A 9,067-nucleotide genomic window follows, 5' to 3' on the forward strand; every position below is an offset into this window, starting at 1 on the left:
CACGACACTGCCGAGGCGAATGTCCCGATCCACAAGAGTGTTTTATATAAATGTTGCGGCAAACGGCCCTATCCTATCATAATGTGTGCACTACCGAGGGTCGAACAACATGAACCATAGATGCATCTATTATACTACCGAGGTGAACTGACCGCTCCCATAAGAGCGTGGTACATAATCATGTCGAGGCATTCGGCCCACTCCAAAAGAAAGGAAAGGAATTTTTGAATCACAAGGAACGAGTTTACGATACAGTATGCAAAAACAAGGTGAGTATATGTCACGACCCGGAATTCCCACCTTCGGGACCGTGATGGCACCTAACATTTCACTTGCTAGGCAAGCCAATGTTAGAGGATTCTTTAAGCCAACTTTAGTTAATTTCAATAACAGAATCAATCAAGCTAAATAGAAGCTAAAACAGAAATGCGAAATAACATAAAGCCCATAATATTTTATACAATACGGATCTGGAGTCACAACTCATGAGTTTATAAGATTTTCTACAAACAGAGTCTGAACGAAATACAACTGTTATGAATGAAAAGAAACAGTAAAATAAGGAAACTAGAAAGGGACTCCAAGGTCTGCGGACGCCAGCAGTTCTAGCTTGAGTATCCGATTAGCAAACCCGAACTGCCGAGTCTCACGATTAGCTAGGGTCGGTACCAAAATCTGCTCAAGAAGTGCAGAGTGTAATATGAGTACAACCGACACCATCTACTCGTAAGTGTCAAGCCTAACCTCGACGAAGTAGTGGCGAGGCTATGACAAGATACTCACATAATAAACCTGTGCAAATAACAGTATATGTACAAGATAACAACAGATAAAAGCTAATCAAGTACTATTGGGAGAAGACATGCTAAATGGGATACAAGATACGAGTAATACAACGGAAATGATAACCAGAATAGTCAATATGCCTTTAACCAGTGAAAATAATTAAGCACAATAAATAAAATTGCACGGCATCACCCTTCGTGTTTTTACTCTCAGCCTCACAATGGAACAATGATACTACACGACATCACCCTTCGTGCTTTTACTCTCAAACGCACAATGTAAATCAATAGATATGACACAGCATCGCCCTTCGTGCATTAACTCTCATAACATGGCACGGCATCACCCTTCCTGCATTAACGCTCACAATACGGCACGACATCACCCTTCATGCATTAACACTCACAATATAGCATGGCATCAACCTTCATGCATTAACACTCACAATATGGCACGACATAACCTTTCATGCATTACACTCTCCCTTACTACATAACAATGAACAAGTAATAGCAGGGAGATAGAATCAATAAGAACAAGCCTTACTTCAACAATGGTTCCACAATACCAATCTCAACTTTGGAATCAATACTCAATTATCACAAAAGCCCGTAAACACGGTAAGAACGATCAATTTAGTAAGTAACTAGTCTAAGCATGGATGACCGGATCAAAGTAAGCAATAAACTACAAGGAACAAGTCCCATACGCATGCTTTAACCCCACAACAATGCATAAGTACTCGTCACCTCACATATACGTTATACCCAACATCTAAACATGTAGCAAATAGACAGACAGGTCCTAATCCTTCAAGTGAAGGTTAAATTACGACACTTACCTCGCTCTAAAAGTCCACTCAAAGCTCAATCACAACTTTGCCTCCCAAATAAGCCTCCGAACCAGTAAAATCTAGCAAATTACTAATCAAATGATTAAAATTAAGCCTTGGGAACTACCCACGATTGGAAAGGATTCAATTTAGGTCATTATTGAAAAAGTCAACAAAGTCAACCCCCGGTCTCGCTTGGTCCAACACCGGAATTCTGATCAAAACCCGATTACCCATTCATCCCGAGCCCGGTTATGTAATTTATTTTGGAATCCAACTTCAATTTGAGGTCTAAATCCCCATTTTACAAAAATCCCTAATCCTACCCAAACACCCAATTTCCACCATGACAACACAAGATTTTAGGTTGAAAGCTTAGGAAATATAGTGAAATATTGAAAGAAACTAGTTTAGAATCACTTACCAATGATTTGGGGAAGAAGAGTTCTTTGAAAATTCGCTTCTATGGTTTCTAAGTTTGAAACTTTGAGAGAATGAACAAAAATCTCGTCTAAGTCCTATTTTGATCAGTTGCAGATGTCGCATTTGCGACCTGAGGTCACAAATGCGAACCCCGCAAATGCGAAGATCTTCACATCTCTGCTTCCATCACAAATCGATGAATTATTCACAAATGCAAACTTGCCTGATCGCAAATGCGACCCATCGATCGCAAATGCGATGTAGCTCCCCCCAGTCCCCATCGCAAAAGTGTAGACCTGGTCGCAATTGCGCAACTGGGTCTCTTCGCAAATGTGAAGGTTATGCTCGCAAATGCGAAACTGACAGGTTTGCTGCCATATCGCAAATGAGAGGCCTGACCTCGCAAATGCGAGATCAGAGGCCTACACCAGAAATATTTTCTAAGTCCAATCCACTCCGTAGCCTATCTGAAACTCACCCGAGCCCTCGGGGCTCTAAACCAATTACGCGCACAAGTCTAAAAACATCATATGAACTTGCTCGCGCGATTAAGTCACCAAAATAACACCTAGAACTACGAATTTAGCATCAAATTAAAGGAAATTTTCAAAAAAAACTCATGAACTTCTAATTTCACAATCAGACGTCCTAATCACGTCAAACCAACTCCCTTTCTCACCAAATTTGATAGACAAGTCATAAATATAACATTGGACCTATACCGAGTTTCAGAACCAAAATACGGACCCGGTATACAAAAAGTCAAACATTGGTCAAACATTTCAAAGTCATTAAGCCTTTAACTTTAAAATTTCAACAAAGTGCGATAGCTCGGGCTAGGGACTTCCAATTTCGATTACGGAAATACGCCCAAGTCTCAAATGACGATACGGACCCACCAGGACCGTCAAGTTATGAATCTGGGTCTGTTTGCTCAAAACATTGAACGAAGTCAACTCAAATAGATTTTTAAGGCAAACATTTCATATTTTCCTCTGTTTTTAACATAAAAGCTTTTCGAAAAAACACTCGGATTGCACACGCAAATCGAGAAAGTCTAAAATGAGGTATTTAAGGCTTCAAAGCGCAAAATTAGGTTCTAAAACATAAGATGACCTATCGGGTCATCACATTCTCTACCTCTAAAACAACCGTTCGTCCTCGAACGGGCATAGAAAAGTACCTGGGCTGGTGAAAAGGTGGGGCTATCTACTCCTCATGTCCGACTCAGACTCCCAAGTAGCTGCCTTGATGGGCTGACCTCTCCACTGCACTCAGACTGAAGGATAACTCTTTGACCTCAACTGACAAACCTGCCGGGCTAGAATAGCCATCGGCTCCTCCTCGTAAGTCAAATCCTTGTCCAACTGGACAGAGCTGAAATCTAACACATGGGACAGATCGTCGTTATACTTTCAGAGCATGGACACATGGAATAACGGATGAACTGCTGATAAACCTGGTGGCAATACAAACCTGTTAGCCACCTCTCTCACTGTCTCAAGAATCTCAAAAGGCCCGATATAACTAGGGCTCAACTTGCCCTTATTTCCGAACCTCATCACACCTTTGATGGGTGATACCCGGAGAAACACTCTCTCTCCGACCATGAACGCAACATCACGAACTCTACGGTCGGCATAACTCTTCTGACTGAACTGAGCTGTGCGAAGTCGATCCTGAATAATCTTGACCTTATCGAAGGCATCCTATACTAAATCTATACCCAACAACCGACCCTCCCCCGGCTCGAACCATCTAACTGGCGATCGGCACCGCCTACCGTATAGTGCTTCATAGGGAGCCATCTGAATGCTCGACTGGTGGCTATTGTTGTAGGCAAACTCCGCGAGTGGCAAGAACTGATCCCAAGAACCTCCGAAGTCTATAACACAAGCGCAGAGCATATCCTCCAATATCTGAATAGTGCACTCGGACTGTCCATCCGTCTGAGGATGAAATGTTGTACTCAGCTCCACCTATGTGCCTACCTCATGTTGTACTTCACTCCAAAATTGCGAGGTGAAATGCGTACCTCGATCAGAAATGATAGACACGGGCACACCATGAAGACGGACGATCTCGTGGATGTAAATCTCTGCCAACCGCTCTGAAGAATAGGTAAGTGCCACGGGAATGAAGTGCGCTGACTTGGTTAGCCTGTCCACAATAACCCAAACTGCATCGAACTTGCTCTGAGTCGTTGGGAGTCCAACAACGAAATTCATAGTGATACGCTCCCACTTCCACTCAGGAATCTCCAACTTCTAAAGCAAACTACCAGGTCTCTGATGCTCACACTTTACCTGCTGACAATATAGACACCGAGCTACATATGCAACTATATCTTTCTTCATCCTCCTCCACCAATAATGTTGCCGCAAGTCTTGATACATCTTGGCGGCACCCGGATGAATAACATAACGGGAACTATGGGTCTCCTCAAGATCAACTCATGAAGTCCATCCACATTACGCACATAAACACGATCCTGCATTCTCAAAACTCCATCTCCAACAGTAACCTTCTTTGCACCACAGTGCCGCACTGTGTCCTTAAGGACAAGCAAATGAGGGTCGTCATACGGCCACTCCTTGATATGCTCAAACAAGGTAGACCGAGCGACTGTACAAACTAGGACACAACTGGGTTCCGAAATATCCAGCCTCACAAAATGATTGGCCAAAGTATGAACATCTGATGCAAGCGGTCTCTCATCGACTGGAATGTACACAAGGCTGCCCATACTCACTGCCTTTCTACTCAAAGCGTCGGCCACCACATTGGCCTTCCCGGGATGATACAAGATGGTGATATCATAGTCTTTCAATAGCTCCAACCACCTCCTCAGTCTCAAATTGAGATCCTTTTACTTGAACAAATATTATAGGCTCCGATTATCCGTGAAAACCTCACACGACACTCCGTAAAGATAGTGCCTCCAAATCTTCAGCGCATGAACAATGGCTGCCAACTGTAAGTCATGGACATGGTAATTCTTCTCATGAACCTTCAACTGCCACGACGCATATGCAATCACCCTGCCACACTGCATCAATACTACACTGAGCCCAACACGGGATACATCACAATATACTGTATAAGATCCTGAACCAGTGGGCAACACCAACACCGCACTGTAGTCAAAGCACTCTTGAGCTTCTGAAAGCTTGCCTCACACTCGTCTGACTATCTGATCAGGCACCTTTCTGGTTCAACCGGGTCAATAGGGCTGCTATAGATTAGAACCCCTCCAAAAACCGGCGGTAATAACCCATCATTCCCAAGAAACTCTAGATATCCATGGCTGAAGGGGGTCTAGGCCAATTCTGAACTGCCTCAATCTTTTTAGGGTATACATGAATGCCCTTTGTTGATACAATGTGCCCCAAGAAAGCGACCGATCCAACCAAAACTCGCACTTTGAAAACTTAGCATATAATTGGCTGTCTCTTAGAGTCTGAAGTACAATCCGAAGATGTTGCTTGTGCTCCTCTCGACTGCGGGAGTAGATCAAGATATTATCCATAAACACAACCACAAAGGAGTCCAAATAAGTCTTGAACACTCGGTTTATCAGATCCATAAATGCTGCTGGGGCATTTGTCAACCCAAAGGACATCCCTAGAAACTCAAAATGCATGTACCGAGTCTGAAAGGTTGTCTTATGGACATCAGATGCTCTAATCCTCAACTGATGGTAGCCCGACCTCAAATCAATCTTCCAAAACACCTTTGCACCCTGAAGCTGATCAAATAAGTCATCACTACTCGGCTATGGATACTTATTCTTGATGGTGACTTTGTTCAACTACCAATAATCTATGCACATCCTTATCGATCCATCCTTCTTCTTCACGAACAACACGGGCACACCCCAGGGCGAGACACTAGGTCTAATGAAGCCCTTATCAAGCAAATCCTGCAACTTCTCTGTCAATTCTTTCAACTCTGGCGGGGCCATACGGTATGGAGGAATAGAAATGGGCCGATTGCCCATAGCCAAATCACTACAGAAATCAATGTCCCTGACGGATGGCGTCCCCGGCAGGTCTGCAGGAAACACATCTGGAAGCTCACGGACAACTAATACTGAATCCATGGTAGGAACCTCCGCACTAGAATCTCGGACATAAGCCAAATAAGCTAGACACCCCTTCTTGGCCATACGCCGAGCCTTCATATAAGAGATAACCCCGATGGTAGAATGGCCAGGGGTCCCTTTCCACTATAATCGAGGCAACCCCGACAAGGCTAAGGTTATTGTCTTAGCGTAACAATCCAATATAGCGAGATAAGGTGACAACTAATCCATACCCAAGATAACATCGAAATCTACCATATCGAGAAGTGGAAGATCTACACTAGTGTCAAGATTCCCAATGTTGACCACACAAGAAAGATAAACCCGATCTACAATGATAGCATCTCCCATAGGTGTGGACACATACACAGGAGTACTCAAAGAATCATGAGGCATAACAAAATATGAAGCAAAAGAGGATGACGCATAGGAGTAAGTAAAACCCGGATCAAATAGAACTGAAGCATCTCTACTGCAAACTGAAATGGTACCCGTGATAACAGCATCAGATGACTCAGCCTCGGGCCTGGATGGATAAGCATAGCATCGGGGTTGGGACCCACCACCCTAGACTACATCTCTAGGATGACCCCTAGCTGGCTGGCCTCCACCTCTAGCAGCCTGACCTCCACCTCTAATGGCCTGACCACCACCTCTGGCTGCCTGACACCTACCTCTAGCTGGCTGAGTGGGCGGTGAAGCACCCGGTCCCAGGACCATGGAACGAGAACCCTGATGCTGTGAACTGTTCGATGTACAAGCAAAAAATCTAGCAATGTGCCTCAGATCACCACAAGTATAATAGGACCTCGGCTGCTGTGACTGCTGACCCTGAAACTGACCCTGTCGACCTGAGTAACCACCCTAAAAACTCTAGAGCGGTGGTGCATTAATAGGAGTTGGTGGTGCACTGTAGGCTAGCTAATCTGAATAAGGCATATGAGGGCCACGTCCACTTGAAGCACCGTGGGATGCCTGGAGTGCTGAAATAAATGACCTGGGAGGATGGTCCCGACCAAAAGTACCACTGCCTCCAGACGAGGCATCGCTAAACTCACCGGAATGATGAGGCCTCTTGTCAGACCACTGACCTCCCCCCTGTGTAAGAACTATCTCGACTCGCATGGCAACATTGGCAACCGTCTGAAAATAAATCTCACTCCCAGTCTCCTTAGCCATCTGCAACTTGATAGGCTAAACAAGTCCCTCGATAAACCTCCTCACCCTCTCTTTCTCGGTAGGAAGAAGAATAATAGCATGACGGGCTAAATCCACAAAACGGGTCTCATACTGGGTAACAGTAATACTGCCCTTCTGGAGACGCTCGAACTGCCGATGATACTCCTCTCTCAATGTGACATGAAGGAACTTCTCAAGATATATATGAGAGAACTGGTCCAAAGTAAGAGCAGGCAACCCCGCTGGTCTGGTCAATACAAAATCCTGCCACTATCTCTTGGCGGAACCCGTCAGCTGAAATATATCAATATCCACCCCATTGGTCTCAACTATCCCCATGTTCCGCAGAACCTCATGGTCGGGGTCAAGATAATCTTGTGGGTCCTCAAAAGGTGCACCAGTGAAGTGAAATGGAAAGAGTTTGGTGAACTTGTCCAATCTCAATAAGCCCTCAGAAGACATAGCTGGTCCTTCAACGGCATGTGCCGCAACAACCGGCTGAACTACTCCAATTGCTGAGCTGCTGGAGTCTGATACTGGGGAGCCATCTGCTCCGGAGTATGAGTAGCACAAGTCTATACTCCCCCTCCAGTCTAAGAGACGGCTGGTTCCATGGGAAATGTGCCAGTCTAGGCCACACTCTCTATAAGGCCCACCAAATGAACCAAAGCATCCTAAAGTACTGGGGTGGCGATGAACCCCTCCGGGACCGGAGCTGGTCCGACAGGAACAGTCTGGGCTAGAACCTCCTCGTCAAACTCTACCTGAGGCTCCACTGCTGGTGCTGGTGCTCGAGCTCTGGGCTGAGCTTTGCCCCTGCCTCGGGCTCTGGCACGGCCACAGCCTCGACCTCTACCCCTTATAGGAGCTGCCACTGGGGGCTCTGGCTGCTGTTCAGCTGAAGATGTGGTACGTATTCTCGCCATCTACGAGAGAATAAGAGTAGAAGAGTTCAATTAGCAACGAGAGAACAAAATTACATGACAGAGAAGAATATAAGTGAAATTTGTTCCTAAACTTCATAGCCTCTGAAAGATAAGTACAGACGTCTCCATACCGATCCTCAAGACTCTACTAAACCTGCTCGTGAATTGTGAGACCTAGGCAACCTAGTGCTCTGATAACAACTTGTCACGACCCGGAATTCACACCTCCGAGACTGTGATGGCACCTAACATTTCACTTGCTAGGCAAGCCAACGTTAGAGGATTCTTTAAGCCAACTTTAGTTAATTTCAATAACATAATCAATCAAGCTAAACAAAAGCTAAAACTGAAATGGGGAATAACATAAATCCCATAATATTTGATACAATACAGATCTGGAGTCACAACTCACGAGTTTATAAGATTTTCTACAAACAGAGTCTGAATGAAATACAACTGTTCTGAATGAAAATAAACAGTAAAATAAGGAAACTAGAAAGGGACTCCAAGGTCTGCGGACGCCAGCAGTTCTAGCTTGAGTATCCGATTAGCAAGCCCGAACTGCCGAGTCTCACGAACAGTTAGGGCAGGTACCAAAATCTGCACAAGAAGTGCAGAGTGTAGTATGAGTACAACAGACACCATCTACTCGTAAGTGTCGAGCCTAACCTCGATGAAGTAGTGGCGAGGCTATGACAAGATACTCACATAATAAACCTATGCAAATAACAGTATATGTACAAGCTAACAACAGATAAAAGCTAATCAAGTACTATTGGGAGGGGGACATGCTAAAGAGGATACAAGATACGAGAAATACAACGGAAATGATAACCA

This window comes from Nicotiana tomentosiformis, chromosome 1 (genome assembly GCF_000390325.3).
Source record: "Nicotiana tomentosiformis chromosome 1, ASM39032v3, whole genome shotgun sequence".
NCBI classification, from domain to species: Eukaryota; Viridiplantae; Streptophyta; class Magnoliopsida; order Solanales; family Solanaceae; genus Nicotiana; species Nicotiana tomentosiformis.